Consider the following 19,324-nt stretch of genomic DNA (forward strand, 5'->3'; position numbering starts at 1 on the left):
CTGCAGATTGAATGCAGCCATGAAATTAAAAGATGCTTGCTCCTTGGAAGAAAAGCTATGACAAACCTACTTCAGTTCAGTTCAGTCACTCAGTCATGTCTTTGCAACCTCTTTGCAACCTCATGGACTGCAGCACGCCAGGCCTCCCTGTCCATCACCAACTCCTGGAGTTTACTCAAATTCATGTCCATCAAGCTGGTGATGCCATCCAACCATCTCATCCTCTGTCATCCCCTTCTCCTCCTGCCTTCAATCTTTCCCAGCATCAGGGTCTTCTCAAATGACTCAGGTGGCCAAAGTATTGGAGTTTCAGCTTCAGTATCAGTCCTTCCAATGAATATTCAGGACTGATTTCCTTTAGAATGGACTGGTTGGATCTCCTAGCTGTCCAAGGGACTCTCCAGAGTTTTCTCCAATACCACAGTTCAAAAACATCAGTTCTTCGGCGCTCAGCTTTCTTTATAGTCCAACTCTCACATCCAGACATGACTACTAGAAAAAACCATAGCTTTGACTAGAAAGACCTTTGTTGGCAAAGAAATGTCTCTGCTTTTTAATAAGCTGTCTAGTTTGGTCATAACTTTTCTCCCAAGGAGCAAGCATCTTTTCATTTCATGGCTGCAGTCACCATCTGCAGTGATTTTGGAGCCCCCCCAAAATAAAGTCTATCACTGTTTCCACTCTTTCCCCATCTATTTGCCATGAAGTAATGGGACCAGGAGAAGGAAATGGCAACCCATTCCAGTATTCTTGCCTAGAGGATCCTGTGGACAGAGGAGCCTGGTGGGCTGCTGTCCATAAGGTTGCACAGAGTTAGACATGACTGAAGTGACTTAGCATGCATGCATGCATGCATTGGAGAAGGAAATGGAAACCCACTCTAGTATTCTTGCCTGGAGAATTCCAGGGACAGAGGAGCCTGGTGGGCTGCCATCTATGGGGTCGCACAGAGTCGGACACGACTGAAGTGACTTAGCAGCTTAGCGGCAATGGAACCAGATGACAAACCTAGACAGCATATTAAAAAGCAGAGACATCACTTTGCCAACAAAGGTCTGTATAGTCAAAGCTATGGTTTTTCCAGTAGTCATGTACAGATAGGAGAGTTGGACCTTAAAGAAAGCTGAGTGCCAAAGAATTGATGTTTTCAGACTGTGGTATTGGAGAAGACTCTTGAGAGTCCCTTGGACTGCAAGGAGATCAAACCAGTCAATCCTAAAAGAAATCAACCCTGAATATTCAATGGAAGTACTGATGCTAAAGCTGAAGCTCCAATACTTTGGCCACCTGATGTGAAGAACTGGCTCACTGGGAAGGACCCTGATGCTGGGAAAGATTGAGGGCAGGAAGAGAAGGGGGAGACAGAGGATGAAATAGTTGGATGGCATCACCAATTCAATGGACATGAGTTTGAGCAAACTCCTGGAGATAGTGAAGGATATGGAGGCCTGGCATGCTATAGTCCATGGGGTTGCAAAGAGTTGGACATGACTTAGAAACTGAACAGCAACAAACCAAAGTACAAAATAGACTGCTGTCCATGTCTCAGATTAGCTGCTGCATGGCACACAAATTTGAACATCAACTTAATGGCTTTGAAAATAAAACTAACATTAAAACCACAACCCCATCAGAGCTTTAGGAAAAAGCCCCTCTGAATCAATTGCCTATCAAAACAATAACATACATATTCTCCACGGGATTTTTAAAAGAATCAGAATTTGTAAACGTAGTATTCAAAATGTCTATAACACCATCCAAAATTACTTTACCTGTGAAGAACTAGGAAATCTCAACTCACATGAGAAAAGATAGTGAATAGATGCCAATGCTAAGATAAAACCTAGCAAACTCATATTATCTGACAAAGACTTTAAGCAAGCTATTGTAAAAATGCTCCAACAAGTAAGGGGAAACACTTCTGAAACAAATAGAAAGATAGACTATATCAGCAAAGAAATAAGAGATATAAAAGAACCAAATGGAAATCTTAGAACTGAAAAAAATAACAATAATCCAAATCTAACAGAACTGGAAATGAGAGGGAAAATGATCAGTGATACTGAAGGTAGTTTGGTAGAAATTATCCAGTCTGAACAATGGAGAGAAATTGAAAGAAAAATTAACAGAGCTTCAGGCACCTCTAGAATAACAGCAGAAGTCTAACACTTATGTCACTAGAGTCCCAAAAGGATAGGAGAAAAAGTGTAATTCAGAAGAAGTGTTTGAAGAAACAATGGCTTAAAGCATCTCAATTTAATCAAAGATATTGTCACCCTGCTTATTTAACTTATATGCAGAGTACATCATGAGAAACGCTGGACTGGAAGAAACACAAGCTGGAATCAAGATTGCCGGGAGAAATATCAATAACCTCAGCTATGCAGATGACACCACCCTTATGGCAGAAAGTGAAGAGGAACTCAAAAGCCTCTTGATGAAAGTGAAAGAGGAGAGTGAAAAAGTTGGCTTAAAGCTCAACATTCAGAAAACAAAAATCATGGCATCTGGTCCCATCACTTCATGGGAAATAGATGGAGAAACAGTGGAAACACTGTCAGACTTTATTTTTCTGGGCTCCAAAATCACTGCAGATGGTGACTGCAGCCATGAAATTAAAAGACGCTTACTCCTTGGAAGGAAAGTTATGACCAACCTAGATAGCATATTGAAAAGCAGAGACATTACTTTGCCAACAAAGGTTCATCTAGTCAAGGCTATGGTTTTTCCTGTGGTCATGTATGGATGTGAGAGTTGGACTGTAAAGAAGGCTGAGCACCGAAGAATTGATGCCTTTGAACTGTGGTGTTGGAGAAGACTCTTGAGAGTCTCTTGGACTGCAAGGAGATCCAACCAGTCCATTCTGAAGGAGATCAGCCCTGGGATTTCTTTGGAAGGAATGATGCTAAAGCTGAAACTCCAGTAGTTTGGCCACCTCATGCGAAGAGTTGACTCATTGGAAAAGACTCTGATACTGGGAGGGATTGAGGGCAGGAGGAGAAGGGGACGACAGAGGATGAGATGGCTGGATGGCATCACTGACTCAATGGACATGAGTCTGGGTGAACTCTGGGAGTTGGTGATTGACAGGGAGGCCTGGCGTGCTGTGATTCATGGGGTCGCAAAGAGTCAGACACAACTGAGCGAATGAACTGAACTGAACTGAACTGAATAGATCCACATATTCACGAACCCCAAAACAAGGTATAATCCAAACAGAATAAAACACAAAGGAACTCGTGCCCAGATACATCATAATCAAACCAGTGAAAAATAAACACAAAGAAAAAATCTTAAGAGCTACCAGGAGAAATGATGCTTTACTTACAAGTGAAGAATGTATCAAATGATTGTAGCTTTCTCATTAGAAACCAAAGAGGTCAGAAATAGTTGAAACAACATTTTTTAACATGCTGAAAGAAAAGAACTGTTAACCCACAGTTCTAGAGCCATTGAAAAAGTCATTCAGGAATGAAGATGTTATAAGAAACACTCAGGTGAAAGAAAACTAAGAATTTATTGCCAACAGACCTGCTCTTTTGCATTGTTAAAGGAAGCTGCCCTGGTAGAAAGGAAATGATGCCAGGACACTTAAAACATCAGGAATGAGGAAGGGTAATAGAAATGATAAATATCTATATAAATACAACAGACTATTCTCCCTTTGAATTTTTAACGTGTGTTCGATGGTTGAAAACAAAGATGAAAGCATTGTCAGATGAGGTTTTCAGTGTATGTAGATGTAACACATGAGATGCTTAAAATATAGAGGAGAGCAGGTAAAGCACCCTAATGGTGGCTAAGTTTTTCCTGTTTCACTTGAAGTGGTGAAAAATATTAATTCTAAATAGACTATGAAATGTACATACAAACATACTTCATTTTCTTGCACTTTGCAGATGTTTCATGTTTTACTAATTGAAGGTTTGTGGCAACTCTGTGTTGACTTAAAAAAAAGATAGTCACAACCTAAAAGTTAAGAGTTATGTTTTATTCAGTGGGAATTTTTAGGACTTCAAGCCTGGGAGACAGCATCTCAAGTTTCAAGTCACCCTAAGAGAGCTGCTCCAAGGAGGCAGTAGGTGAGGGGGAGGAGCCAGGTTAAATAGAAGTTTGCAACAAGGGGAAGGTAATCTGAACAGTAAACGGTTGTTGTTAACTAAGGAAAACCAGATATCTCAAGAAATTTAGCACTTTTCTGTATATGGGAAGATGCAAGAGTCTGGGCTCACTGCAATCATTCACTTCATGTGCATCTCAACTATCTGGGGCCAATTTTTCAGCGCAGATCACAGGTATTGTTCCACAGGTGGTGTTCTTCCTGTTTGCCCTGGAGAGCTGGAATCGCTGATGACTGTGACATTCTTGTTTATTAATGCGGCAGGAAATACTCCATTTCTACCCAACAGCCTTGCCCACTTTGTGTCTCTGTGTTACAGTTTGTTACAATATTCCAAACTATTTGATTATTACTGTAATTGTTATGGTGGTCTCCGATTAATGATCTTTGACAATACTATTGTAATTGTCTTGAGGTACCACAGACAGCACCCATAATGTAACAAATGTAATATATATATATATATTAATATACTTATATATATTATATATATATACTTTATATATATATATATGTATATATACCCTGATTGCTCCACCAACAGCCTGTTCCCCAACTCTCCCCCTCTCCTCCAGCCTTCCTATTCCCTGAAATGCAACAATATTGAAATTAGATCAATTATAACCTTACAAGGGCCTCTAAATGTTCAAGTAAAAGAAAGAATCACACATCTCTCACTTTAAATCAAAAGCTAGAAATGATTACACTTAGTAAGAAAGGCATGTCAAAAGCCAAGATAGGCTGAAAGGTAGGTCTCTTGTGCCAAAGGTAGCCACATAGTTAATGCAAAGGGAAAGTTCTTGAAGGAAATGAAAAGTGCTACTCCAGTGAACACACAAGTGATACAAAAGTGAAATAACCTTATAGCTAATATGGAGAAATTTTAGTGTTCTAGATAGAAGATCAAACCAGTCACAACATTTCCATAAGCCAAAGCCTAATCCAGAGCAAGACCATAAGTCACTTCAGTTCTATGAAGGCTGAGAGATGTGATTTTGAAGCCCAAGAACATAAAGGCTGTCACTGTTTCCATTGTTTCTCCATCTATTTTCCATGAAGTGATGGGACCAGATGCCATGATTTTAGTTTTTTGAATGTGGAATTTTAAGCCAGCTTTTTCACTCTCCTATTTCACCTTCATCAAGAGGCCCTTTAGTTCCTCTTTACTTTCTGCCATAATGGTGGTGTCATCTGCATATCTGAGTTTACTGATACTTCTCCCGCAATCTTGATTCCAGCTTGTGCTTCATTCAGTCTGTCATTTCACATAATTTACTGTGCATATAATTAAATAAGCAGGGTGACAATATACAGCCGTGACATACTTTTTTCCCAATTTTGAACCAGTTCGTTGTTCCATGTCTGGCTATAATTGTTGCTTTTTGACCTGCACACAGGTTTCTCAGGAGGCAGGGAAGGTGACCTGGTATTCCAGTCTCTTTAAGAACTTTCCACAGTTTGTTGTGATCCACACAGTCAAAGGCTTTTGCATAGTCAATGAAACAGAAGTAGATGTTTTTCTGGAATTCTCTTACTTTTTATATGATCCAACAGATGTTGGCAATTTGATCTCTGATTCCTCTGCCTTTTCTAAATCCAGCTTAAACATCTGGAAGTTCTTGGTTCATGTACTGCTGAAGCCTAGCTTGAAGGATTTTTAGCATTACTTTGCTAGCATGTGAAATGAGTGCAATTGTGTGGTAGTTTGAGCATTCTTTGGGATTGGTCTTTTTTGGGATTGGAATGAAAACTGACCTTTTCCAGTCTTGTGGCCCCTGCTGAGTTTTCCAAATTTTCTGACATATTGAGTGCAGCACTTTCACGGCATCATCTTTTAGGATTTGAAATAACTCAGCTGGAATCCATCACCTCCACTAGTTTTGTTTATAGTGATGCTTCCTAAGGCCCACTTGACTTCACATTCCAGGATGTCTGGCTCTAGGTGAGTGATCACACCATCATGGTTATCCAGGTCATTAGGATCCTTTTTGTACAGTTCTTCTGTGTATTCTTGCCACCTCTTCTTAATATCTTCTGCTTCTGTTAGGTTCATACCATTTCTGTCCTTTATTGTGCCCATCTTTGCATGAAATGTTCCCTTGGTATCTCTAATTTTCTTGAAGAGAACTCTAGTTTTTCCCATTCTATTGTTTTCCTCTATTTCTTTGCATTGATCACTTAGGCAGGTTTTCTTATCTCTCCTTATTATTGTTTAGAACTCTGCTTTCAGATGGGTATATCTTTCCTTTTCTCCTTTGCCTTTAGTTTCTCTTCCTTTCTCAGCTTTGTAAGGCCTCCTTGGACAACCATTTTGCCTTGTTGTATTTCTTTTTGGGGGGATGGTTTTGATCACTGCCTCCTGTACAGTGTTATGAACCTCTGTCCATGGTTCTTCAGGAACTCTGTCTATCAGACTAATCTCTCGAATCTATTTGTCACTTCCACTGTATAATTGTAAGGGATTTGATTTAGGTCACACCTGAATGGTCTAGTGGTTTTCCCTACTTTCTTCAATTAAAGTCCAAATTTTGCAATAAGGAGTTCATGATCTGAGCCACAATCAGCTCCCAGTCTTGTTTTTGCCAACTGTATAGAGCTTCTCCATCTTTGGCTGCAAAGAATATAATCAACCTGATTTCAGTATTGACCATCTGGTGATGTCCATGTGTAGAGTCTTCTCTGTGTTGTTGGAAGAGGGTGTTTGCTATGACCAGTGTGTTCTCTTGGCAAAACTGTGTTAGCCTTTGCCCTGCTTCCTTTTATACTCCAAGACCAAACTTCCCTGTTACTCCAGGTGTTTCTTGACTTCCTACTTTTGCATTCCAGTCCCCTGTGATGAAAAGGACATCTTTTTTGGTGTTAGTTCTGGAAGGTCTTGTATGCCTTCATAGAACAATTCAACCTCAGCTTCTTCAGCATTAGTTGTCGGGGCATAGATTTGGATTACTGTGACATTGAATGGTTTGCCTTGGAAATGAACCAAGATCATTGTGTCATTTTTAAGATTGGACCCAAGTACTGCATTTCAGACTTTTTTTTTTTTTTTACTTTTATTTTTAAACTTTACAATATTGTATTAGTTTTGCCATATATCAAAATCAATCTGCCACAGGTATACCTGTGTTCCCCATCCTGAACCCTCCTCCCTCCCCACACCCTCCCTCTGGGTCGTCCCAGTGCACCAGCCCCAAGCATCCAGTATCGTGCATCGAACCTGGACTTGCAACTTATTTCATACATGATATTATACATGTTTCAATGCCAGTCTCCCAAATCTCCCCACCCTCTCCCTCTCCCACAGAGTCCATAAGACTGATCTATACATCAGTGTCTCTTTTGCTGTCTCGTACACAGGGTTATTGTTACCATCTTTCTAAATTCCATATATATGCGTTAGTATACTGTATTGGTGTTTTTCTTTCTGGCTTACTTCACTCTGTATAATAGGCTCCAGTTTCATCCACCTCATTAGAACTGATTCAAATGTATTCTTTTTAATGGCTGAGTAATACTCCATTGTGTATATGTACCACTGCTTTCTTATCCATTCATCTGCCGATGGACATCTAGGTTGCTTCCATGTCCTGGCTATTATAAACAGTGCTGTGATGAACATTGGGGTACACATGTCTCTTTCAATTCTGGTTTCCTCAGTGTGTATGCCCAGCAGTAGGATTGCTGGATCATAAGGCAGTTCTATTTCCAGTTTTTTAAGGAATCTCCACACTGCTCTCCATAGTGGCTATACTAGTTTGCCTTCCCACCAACAGTATAAGAGGGTTCCCTTTTCTCCACACCCTCTCCAGCATTTATTATTTGTAGACTTTTGGATCGCAGCCATTCTGACTGGCGTGAAATGGTACCTCATAGTGGTTTTGATTTGCATTTCTCTGATAATGAGTGATGTTGAGCATCTTTTCATGTGTTTGTTAGCCATCTGTATGTCTTCTTTGGAGAAATGTCTATTTAGTTCTTTGGCCCATTTTTTGATTGGGTCATTTATTTTTTCTGGAGTTGAGCTGTAGGAGTTGCTTATATATTTTTGAGATTAGTTGTTTGTCAGTTGCTTCATTTGCTATTATTTTCTCCCATTCTGAAGGCTGTCTTTTCACCTTGCTAATAGTTTCCTTTGTTGTGCAGAAGCCAAGTTTAATTAGGTCCCATTTGTTTATTTTTTCTTTTATTTCCAATATTCTGGGAGGTGGGTCATAAGAGGATCCTGCTGTGATGTATGTCGGAGAGTGTTTTGCCTATGTTCTCCTCTAGGAGTTTTATAGTTTCTGGTCTTACGTTTAGATCTTTAATCCATTTTGAGTTTATTTTTGTGTATGGTGTTAGAAAGTGTTCTAGTTTCAATCTTTTACAAGTGGTTGACCAGTTTTCCCAGCACCACTTGTTAAAGAGATTGTCTTTAATCCATTGTATATTCTTGCCTCCTTTGTCAAAGATAAGGTGTCCATATGTGCGTGGATTTATCTCTGGGCTTTCTATTTTGTTCCATTGATCAATATTTCTGTCTTTGTGCCAGTACCATACTGTCTTGATAACTGTGGCTTTGTAATAGAGCCTGAAGTCAGGCAGGTTGATTCCTCCAGTTCCATTCTTCTTTCTCAAGATAGCTTTGGCTATTTGAGGTTTTTTGTATTTCCATACAAATTGTGAAATTATTTGTTCTAGCTCTGTGAAGAATACCATTGGTAGCTTGATAGGGATTGTATTGAATCTATAAATTGCTTTGGGTAGTATACTCATTTTCACTATATTGATTCTTCCAATCCATGAACATGGTATATTTCTCCATCTATTAGTGTCCTCTTTGATTTCTTTCACCAGTGTTTTATAGTTTTCTATATATGGGTCTTTAGTTTCTTTAGGTAGATATATTCCTAAGTATTTTATTCTTTCTGTTGCAATGGTGAATGGAATTGTTTCCTTAATTTCTCTTTCTGTTTTCTCATTATTAGTGTATAGGAATGCAAGGGATTTCTGTGTGTTGATTTTATATCCTGCAACTGTGCTATAATCATTGATTAGTTCTAGTAATTTTCTGGTGGAGTCTTTAGGGTTTTCTATGTAGAGGATCATGTCATCTGCAAACAGTGAGAGTTTTACTTCTTCTTTTCCAATTTGGATTCCTTTTATTTCTTTTTCTGCTCTGATTGCTGTGGCCAAAACTTCCAAAACTGTGTTGAATAGTAATGGTGAAAGTGGGCACCCTTGTCTTGTTCCTGACTTTAGAGGAAATGCTTTCAATTTTTCACCATTGAGGATAATGTTTGCTGTGGGTTTGTCATATATAGCTTTTATTATGTTGAGGTATGTTCCTTTTATTCCTGCTTTCTGGAGAGTTTTTTTTTAATCATAAATGGATGTTGAATTTTGTCAAAGGCTTTCTCTGCATCTATTGAGATAATCATATGGTTTTTATTTTTCAATTGGTTAATGTGGTGTATTACATTGATTGATTTGCAGATATTGAAGAAACCTTGCATCCCTGGGATAAAGCCCACTGTCAACCTACACCCCTACCAGCGACTCCTGAAAACTCACAGGCAAATCTGGCTCAGTCTCTTGTGGGGTCACTGCTCCCTTCTCCTGGGTCCTGGTGCACACAAGGTTTTGTTTGTGAGTTTCTCTTTCCCCAGTCCTGTGGAAGTTGTGTATTCAAATCCCACTGGCCTTCAAAGTCAGATTCCCCGTGGGCTCTCAGTCCCTTTGCCGGAGCCCCAGGTTGGGAAATCAGTGTGGGGCCTTGAACTTTCACAACAGTGAGAGAACTTCTTTGGGATAATTGTTCTCTGGTTTGTGGGTCGCCTGCTCAGCAGCTTTACAGTGGGGCTAACAATAAAGCAGAAGTAGATGTTTTTCTGAAACTCTCTCACTTTTTCGATGACCCAACGAATATTGGCAATTTGATCTCTGGTTCCTCTGCCTTTTCTAAAGCCAGCTTTAACATCTGGAAGTTCATGGTTCACATACTGTTGAAGCCTGGCTTGGAGAACTTTGAGAATTAGTTTGCTAGTGTGTGAGATGAGTGCAATTGTGCAGTAGTTTGAGCATTCTTTGGCATTGCCTTTCTTTGGGATTGGAATGAAAACTGACCTTTTCCAGTCCTGTGGCCATTGCTGAGTTTTCCAAATTTGCTCTCTAAGTAACTTATTTCAAATATAGTTGATCCTTGAACAACACAGATTTGAACTGTGCAGGGCCATTTATATGTGGATGATTTTTCAGTACATACATACTACAGTGCTATACAATCAATGGTGCTTTGAATCCGTAAGTGCAGAATTTGTGGGATATGCCTAAAAAAAAGAATTAATAACATTAAATTCTCACATTAGAAGGGAAGAAAGCCTTACATCAATAATTAAAACGTTCACCTTAAGAAACTAGACAAAGAAGAAGATAGAACCAAAGCAAACAGAGGGAAGGAAATATTAGAAATGTAGAAATCAATGACATTAAAAATATACTGTGTCCACGGGGAACACTCAACATAGTAAAGCTATCAGTTCTCCCCAAATGAATCTACAGATTTGCTACAGTTCCAATCAAAATCCCAGAAGGATTTTTTGTAGGTATAGACAAGGTCATTCTGAAATGTATATGAAAAGGCAAAGAAACTAGAATAGTTTAAAGCACCAAAATATGAGTGGTAAAAAAACAAGAATCTATTTATGACAATGCACGCCTGTAAAGAAGCTCTGCTGATTACCAAATGTTACTAATGAAATGCTGTTTGGCTTTGAGTTGCTCAGCGTGACACAGAGTAGATCTAAGTCAGGAAGATAGTTCTGGTTTTGGCTCTAAGAAGAATCTGAGACTCCCACCTCAGTCTGCCAGGCATGGTGGCTTGTGGTCTGTGGTCCCTCCTTCCACTACTGAGGACTGGGAATCCTCCAAGTTGGGAACCAGAACTTGGACCTGTAGTGCAAGTGTTCCCTCTCTGGGCCTCAATTCTCCACCTCCTGGTCCACCTGTATTCTCATCTGGCACTTTGAGACTCAGAGGTAAATTTCCAGCCTGTACATGGGACCTCTGTGGCCCAGAAAGATGGAGGAATCTAGAGGCGCACAAACATCCTGATTTTCAGAAAGAAGGCAGGAGCTGTGGGCAGGAAGCCAGGTTGCTGTTGACATTGGGCAGTCCTCTGCCCCTATGCAGACCAGAGCTAGACAAGGTCAGGTACCTTCCCACTCCAGTCCCACCAATTCAGTGAGAAAATGAGGCCCAGAGGAGGGAAGCATTCCATCCCAGGCTATACCATAGATCAGTGGCCAAAATAGGACCAGGATCTAATAGTCATCCATCCACTTACTCATTTCTTCATTTTAGATGTGTTTGGGGGTATAGTCACAGCTCTGATTTTTCTATTAGTCATGTATGGATGTCAGAGTTGGACCATAAAGAAGGTTGAGTGCCAAAGAAGTCATGCTTTTGAACTGTGGTGCTGGAGAACACTCTTGAGAGTCCATTGGATTGCAAGGAGATCAAACCAATCAATCCTAAAGGAAATCAACCCTGAATATTCATTGGAAGGACTAATGCTGAAGCTGAAGCTCCAATACTTTGGCCACCTGATGCGAAGAGTTGAGTCATTGAAAAGGACCCTGATGCTGGGAAAGATTGAAGGCAGGAGGAGAAGGGGGAGACAGAGGAAGAGATAATTGGATGGCATCACTGACTCAATGGACATGAATTTGAGCAAACTCCTGGAGATAGTGAAGGATAGGGAAGCCTGGCATGCTGCAGTCCACGGGGTCACAAAGAGTCAGACATGACTTCGTGACTGAACAGCAACAACCATGTGCCTAAGCACAGTTCAGGCACTGGGGATGCTGCAGTGGACATGAAAGACTGTTCCAGGGTTCTTGATCTTGTAGGGAAACAGAGAAGAAGTAAGTAAAAGGTATCAAAGACTGTGAGAAAATAACTCTGGTGATGAAATGTCTAAGGCCTCCAAAGGAGGTCTGTATACTGTGATCGGAGATGATCCAGTGTGCATTTCTCCTTTACTTTCACACTCACAACTTTTCTGACACCAGTTGGGCGTCCTACAATTCAGATTTGTTTCCTAAGCACTCTTTCTCAAGAAGCTACTGGAGGATGAGCTCCATCAAAATAAGGAAATAAACCAGAAAAGAAGACATGAGCTACAGAAAGCAGGAGACCCAACACAAGAGGAATGATAAGGGAATCCTTTGAAGGATGGTGAAAACTATTCCAGGATAGTGGAATTTGGACCATGATCCAAGTCAGACCATGACCCAAGACTCCTTCACTCACCTCCTCCTGTAGCCTCTGCCCAGTGAGGGTAGTGCTGCTGTTTCCTTGCATGGCCAGTGTGTGCTTTCCCTCCGATTTTAAGACTAAGAAGTATGTTGCTTGGGGTAGATGCACAAGATGCCATAAAGCAAAGCAAGGGAACAATTAACACAAAAACTAGGATGGTTTTTGCCTAAAGGTTAGGGAGTAACCTGATTTATCAGGGAAAGTGCATAGGGATTTAATGATACTGGTAATTATCTTTATCTTAGCCTGGATAGAAGTCCACAGATGTTCATTCTTATTGTTATAATAATAATAAAAGTAATTCTTATTTAAATTGTAGATACATTTGAAGAATCTTTTGTGTTTAAGAGGAAAAAGTATCAACAGAACATCTCTGTGGTAGTCTCCAAACATGGCCCCATATTTACTCTGGTTGGATAACCTGGGTGGGTCTGTTGCTCAGGGATGGGATGAGGGGGCTACCAGAGGAGGTGAGTAGAGGAGTCTTGGGTCATGGTCCGACTTCCTGAGGTGACAAGACCCTTTCTGGGGAACTTTCGAGTGAGGCCATGACCAAGCCTTGGGAGACACAGGGCTCTCCACAGTTGGGTGCCTAGCAAGACTGAGGTGTCAGTCAGGCACTGGACCTGCAGCAGAAGTTTGAGCAGTGAGAGTAGGCTGCTCTGTCTTTTCTATTCACTTTCATTCACCAGTACCCAGTTTACCGGCTACAAGTCCCACCCCTCCCTAACCAGATTCTAGCCAGTGGGGATAAGTGGTTCCTGGAAGTAAGGAAGCATGATGGTTAGGAGGGTAAAACAAAACCACTTCATTGTAGTTTGGGGGAGCAACTGGCCAGTGTAGTTTGATTCCCTAATAAGGACTGGTGTCTTTCAGCCCAATGATGTCCCTTATAGAAGTATGTCCTCAGGAAACAGTCAAGGTTATAGACCAAGAGTAAGGAACTGACCAGATGGATTAGGGAGCAAGAGAGAGACCAACTTTCCCTTTTTGAAAGGCTCCATTTTTACTTACTGACCTGTGGTAAGTATTGGTGCTGTCAACCTGCACTCCACAGATTGCCTTCAAGCTGAGCCCTGGGATTTCAGAAACCCTAGCTCCCCAAGATACGGAAGCAGCAGGCTCTGTCAGCAAGTTGAGGGCCATATGGAACACAAAAGCAACCCACGCCAGTCCTCTCCTCACAGTCAAGTGTGTTGGCTCCCAAGGTAAGGCCAGGTGCATTCCCATGCTGGGTAAGTGCAACCTCTGGGCTCAGGTCTGAGGGAGATTCTAGCACCCTCACAGTATCCCCTCAAACAGTAGGGAACAGGGAGGAGCCCTTCATGAGACCCAAACTGAAAAGAGATGAGTATCCCAGCTCCAGGATTTGTTTAGGGAGGAGGGAAGGAGGACCACAGAGTTTGTTGGGCCTTGGACAAGATGCTGCCACAGCTCAGAGCAGCCAAGCATGAGATGGCATAGTCCAGGCCCCTACCTCAGTTGGACCCTTACCTCCTCTGAGGTTCCAGTGAGGGTGTGGGAAGGGCTTGGCCATATGCTGCAACCTCTTCTTGAGCTGAGTCTTTTAGGGGCTGCTCAGGGGGTTTCCTGCCAGCTGGAGGCTGGGCCATGCTGAGATCCCCAGTAATCAGGTTGCCATCGTCAAGCTCTCAGCCTCTGAGCACAGCTCCCCTGCTAAATCTCTGAGCTGTGTCTGTCTTCCACTAAGCATCTGCCAATCTCCTTCCCAGGGCCAAGGGTAGGAGCTGGGTCTGGAGTCTGGAATCTGAGTAATAGTTACTAGCTGGTAACCTTGTCCACTCTACTTTACCTTGTAGGGCCCAGATTTGCTCATCTATAGAAGTGGACGATCATTCCCATATGGTCATTTTAAGGATTAAGTGACATGTGAGAACAAAAGACACATAAAGCCTGATGTAGAATCTGTTTCTTCTTGAAATGAAACCCCTGAGGGTCAGAACCTGTCTGGATCAGATGGGGCAAGTACTTGATCCAGGACCCTTGAAACAGCCCCAAGTTTAGCTCCCCTTCCCCTAGGGCACAGACTTTCCCTATTCCTTCCCAATCAGTCCCAATCCCAAAGATGCCCACTTGACTCTCTCAGTCATACCGTGGGCCAGCAGAGGGTCCAGATGCCCTACCTGGGGAGCAGGTCCTGCCTGGACCCTGTGAGAAAAGCTTGGAATTTAGGTCTCTTCTTAGAGCTTCAGATAGCCATGCACAGAGGGAAGTAAAACTGAAATATGGGCCTGAAGAGGCCATCTAGGTGGGTTTCTCTTTCTTTCTTTTAAAATTGTTTTTAATTGGAGAATTGCTTTACAATGTTGTGTTGCTTTCTGCTGTACATCAGTGTGAATCAGCTATAAGTACACATATACTCCCTCCTTCTTGAGCCTCCCTTCCACACACCCCCATGGGCGGCAAGAGCTCATAGCAGGGGAAGAGGAGGCCTGGGGCTTTCAGGATGCACACAGATTCAGGGACTGTGTGGCCTCAAACCCTCCCAGAAAGCTGCGAGGGGATTAGGAGCATCATCCTACAAGGGGCCTCATCTCTGTCCCAGAGCACACGTGGCCTTGATGGAGTGATGGAACAATATAAGATGCTTATTCCCACTAGTATTGTTTTTGTTGGAGTTTTTTCCATGGTTGGTTTCTGGAAAATCCAAGACTTTAGAATTAATGAGGTATAAAAATCCATATACAAAACCTACTAGCAATAGTCAATTAAAGATATAATGGGGGGACATCAGGGAAGATAGTGGCATAGAAAGTACCAGGATTCCATCTCCAGCTATATGACAGTAAAGCTAACATAATCTGTCTAATGTAATTATTTTCACACTCTGGAATCTATTTAAAGGCTTGCAACTCCAAGAGGAAGACTTAAACAGTGAGTCTTAATTAATTTTGTTCAGTTTCAGGTCTGAATATGCTAACAGTATCCTCTACCCTTCAGCCTCATGGCAGGCAGCCATGCCCATGGCAAGCAGTTTGTCCATGGTTTATGGGAGCCAGGGTGGGAAATAAAGCCCTTGTTCTCCAAATATTGGGGGCCTGAACTTTTATGCTTATTGCTTCTGATCATGGAGGCACAGATGCAGAAGCAAGCCAACTTAAACAATCCCAACCAGCTGAATAGGCTTCAGGGAATATAAAGAGCCAGAGCCCTCCCTTCTTTTTTCTCGTATTTCCCTTTTGGGAGCCAGATATTCAAGGACTAGAACTTTTTATTTGTTGCTTAATAAAAGCAGTCACATGTAGGGGAGAATTTTTAAAGTTACTGTACATGCCTGTAGAAAAGTGCAGGTTCAAAAAGATCCAAAATTTTAGATCTTAATATTACACATTAGGCTGATCCCAGCACAAAGGCATTGTGAAGAAATTTTAAAAATTAAAAAAATAGGAAACCCTGGGGGAATCTGATTTCCAGATTTCAGTTACTACATTGTAAGACTCAAACATCCCGTTTTCAACAACAAATAAAAAATCTTAAGGCATACAAAGAAATGGACTGTTGGAAGGAGAAAAAAATTAACACAAACCATCCCTGAGAAAGACCAGATGATAGACTTATTAGACAAAGATGAGGTGACCAGTTAAGAAAACTATTCAGAAACAAAATAGAAATATCAATAAAGGGATGGAAAACATAAAAAAGAACCAAAAGAAATTTTGGAGCAGAAAAGCATAGTACCTGAAATAAAAAATTCACTAGATACACTCCAAAGCAGATTTGAGCAGATAGAAAAATCAGTGTACTTGAAGATAGGATGATTGAGATTACTGAGTCTTAGTAACTAAAGGAAATAAATGAAAAAATACTGAAGAAAAGTGAACAGAGCTGAAGGAGCCTGGGGAACACAAATAAGCAAACATACACATTGTGAGGCTCCCAGAAAGAGAGATAAAGAGAGATAAAGGAGCATAGAGATTATTTGAAGAAATGATGGTTGAAAACTCCCCATTTGATGAAAAACATGAATACAAATGTTCAAGAAGTTCAATAAACTCCAAGTAAAATACACGCAAAGAGACACATGATGAGACACATTGTAACCAAATAGTGGACGATAAGACAAACAGAATATTGAAAGCAATGAGAGAAGCAAATTGCCACGTACAAGATACCCTCAATAAGATTATTTTCATATTTCTCATCAGAAACCTTGAAGGCCAGAAAGCAGTGGGTTGATATAGTCCAAGTTCTGACAGTAAAAACATTGCCAACCAAGAATTCAATATATAGCACAAGTATCCATCAGAAACTAGAAAAAGAAGAGCAGTCTAAACCCAAATCTAGCAGAATGAAAGAGTTTATGAAGATCAGAGACTAAGTAAATAAAATATGGAATATAAAACAATTATAGAAAATCAATGAAACCTAAGGTTGTCTCTTCAAAAAGATTAACAGAAATGGCAAGCATTTAAATATATTGACAATAAAAAAGGAAATTCAGTTCAGTTCAGTTCAGTCACTCAGTCGTGTCCGACTCTTTGCGACCCCATGAATCGCAGCACGCCAGGCCTCCCTGTCTATCACCAACTTCCAGAGTTCACTCAGACTCACGTCCATCGAGTCAGTGATGCCATCCAGCCATCTCATCCTCTGTCATCCCCTTCTTCTCCTGCCCCCAACCCCTCCCAGCATCAGAATCTTCTCCAGTGAGTCAACTCTTCACATGAGGTGGCCAAAGTACTGGAGTTTCAGCTTCAGCATCATTCCTTCCAAAGAAATCCCAGGGCTGTTCTCCTTCAGAATGGACTGGTTGGATCTCCTTGCAGTCCTCAATTACTAAAGTTAGAAGTGAAAGTGGGGACATTACTTCCAATTCAACAGAAATAAAAAAGGCATATTAGAAAGTATTGCAAACAATTGTATGAGAAAAAATTGGATAACCTCAATGAAATATACAAATTCCTAGAAACACAAAACCTACCAAGATTGAATCACAAAGAAAATCTAAATGAACCTATAATTAGTAAGGAGATTGAATCGGTAATCAAAATCCTCCTGACAAAGCCCTGGAACTGATGGCTTCATTGATGATTTCTACCAAACATTTAAAGAAGAACTAACACCAATACTTCTCAAACTTTTCTTAAAAAGAGGAGAGAATACTTTCTCATTCTATGAGAGCAGCATTTTTCTGATGTGAAAGCGAGACAAAGATACTGCAGAAAAAGAAAACTCTAGACCAATACTTCTCACGAACATTGATGCAAAAATCCTCTACAACATACTAGCAAATTGAATTTAGCAGCATATTAGAAGGACCCAATGGGATTTATTCTTAGAATTAAAAGGTGACTCAACATATTAAAATCAATTCATATATTGCATTAAGAGAAAGAAGGAAAAAAAATCATTTCGATTGATGCAGAAAAATAATTTGACAAAATCCAGTATCCTTTAATGATAAAAACACTCAACAAACTAGGAATAGAAGGAAAGTACCTCTACAATAATAAAATCCACTCATGAAAAACCCACAGTTAACATTATACTCACTGATCAGGAACAAGATAAGGATACCAATTTTTGCCAATTCTTTTCAACATGTCGTTGTTGATGTTCAGTGGCAAAATCATGTCCAACTCTTTGGGACCCCATGGACTGAAGAACACCAGGCTTCTCCTTCACTATTTCCAGGAGTTTGTTCAACCTCATGGTCATTGAGTTGAAGTCATCCAACCATTTCATCCCCTGTTTTTCCCTTCTCCTCCTGTCCTCAATCTTTCCCAGGATCAGGGTTTTTACCAGTAAGTCAGTTCTTTGCATCAGGTAGCCAAAGTATTGGAGCTTCAGCTTCAGCATCAGTCCTTCCAATGAACATTCAGGGTTGATTTCCTTTAGGATTGACTGGTTTGATCTCCTTGCAGTCCAAGGGACTCTCAAGAGTCTTCTCCAGCACCACAGTTCAAAAGCAAGACTTCTTTGGTGCTCAACCTTCTTTATGGTCCAACTCTCACATCCATACATGACTACTGGAAAAACCATAGCTTTAATTGTATTCAACATAGCTTTAACTCTATTCAACATAGTAAAAGAGTTTCTAGCCATCAACATAGCTTTAACTCTATTCAACATAGTGCAAGAATTTCTAGCCAGAGCAAGTAAAAGAAATAAAATGCAACTAAATTAGAAAGAAATAAAATTAGCTGTTTGCAAATGAATGACCTTATATGTAGAAAACCCTAAAGATTGCACACCAAAACAAACAAACAAAAAAAAAAACCTGTTAGAACTAATTAACAAATTCAGCAAAGTAACAGGATACAAAATCAACCCCGGAGAATTAGCTGTGTATCTATACACTAACAATGAACAATCCAAAAAGGAAATTAAGAGAAAAGCCCCATGTACAATAGCATCAAAAAGAATAAGCTCAGAAACTTATATTTAGAAATCAAATCTGTTTAGCCCAGGGGGCAAAACACTTATGCCCTGCAACCACAAAACTTTACTAAAAGAAATGACACCAACAAATGGAGACAACCTGTGCCATGGATTAGAAGACTTAATGTTGTTAAGATGTTTACACTATCCAAAGCAATCTGCAGATTTAATGCCACCTGTATCAAAATTACAGTTGTGTTTTTTGCAGAAATAGAAAACTATCTAAAATTTATTTGGCATCTTAAAGAACCCTGAATAGCCAAAACAATCTTGAAATAGAAAAACAAAGTTGTAGGAGTTGTACCTCCTGATTTCAGAATTTACTACAGAGTAATCAAAACAGTATGGTATTGTTGTAAAGATAAACACATAAACCAGTGGAATAGAATAGATAGCCCAGAAATAAATGACAGTGTGTAGTCAAACTGTTTTTGACAAGAATGCCAAGACCATTCAGTGGGCAAAGAACAATCCTTTCCAAAATGATGCTGTGAAAACTGGATCTTC

General features: G+C 40.4%; 1 protein-coding gene across 5 annotated transcripts in view; it reads left to right on the forward strand.

Moving 5' to 3' along the window:
• Positions 1-19,324, forward strand: part of RASGEF1C (RasGEF domain family member 1C) — a 123,048-nt gene that overhangs the window by 63,210 nt on the left and 40,514 nt on the right. For 3 of the 5 annotated variants that reach the window (XM_086407854.1, XM_086407858.1, XM_086407857.1), the window contains one exon: positions 13,473-13,623. The exons of the other annotated variants lie outside the window; for them this stretch is intronic. The gene's annotated coding sequence lies outside the window, so the exon portion shown is untranslated. Of the gene's footprint in view, positions 1-13,472; positions 13,624-19,324 lie in introns of those variants that run through there. 5 annotated transcript variants of the gene reach the window in all.

Source organism: Bos grunniens, chromosome 7 (assembly GCF_055505025.1).
Source record: "Bos grunniens cultivar Pamir isolate PY7600 chromosome 7, Bosgru_T2T1.0, whole genome shotgun sequence".
NCBI lineage: Eukaryota > Metazoa > Chordata > Mammalia > Artiodactyla > Bovidae > Bos > Bos grunniens.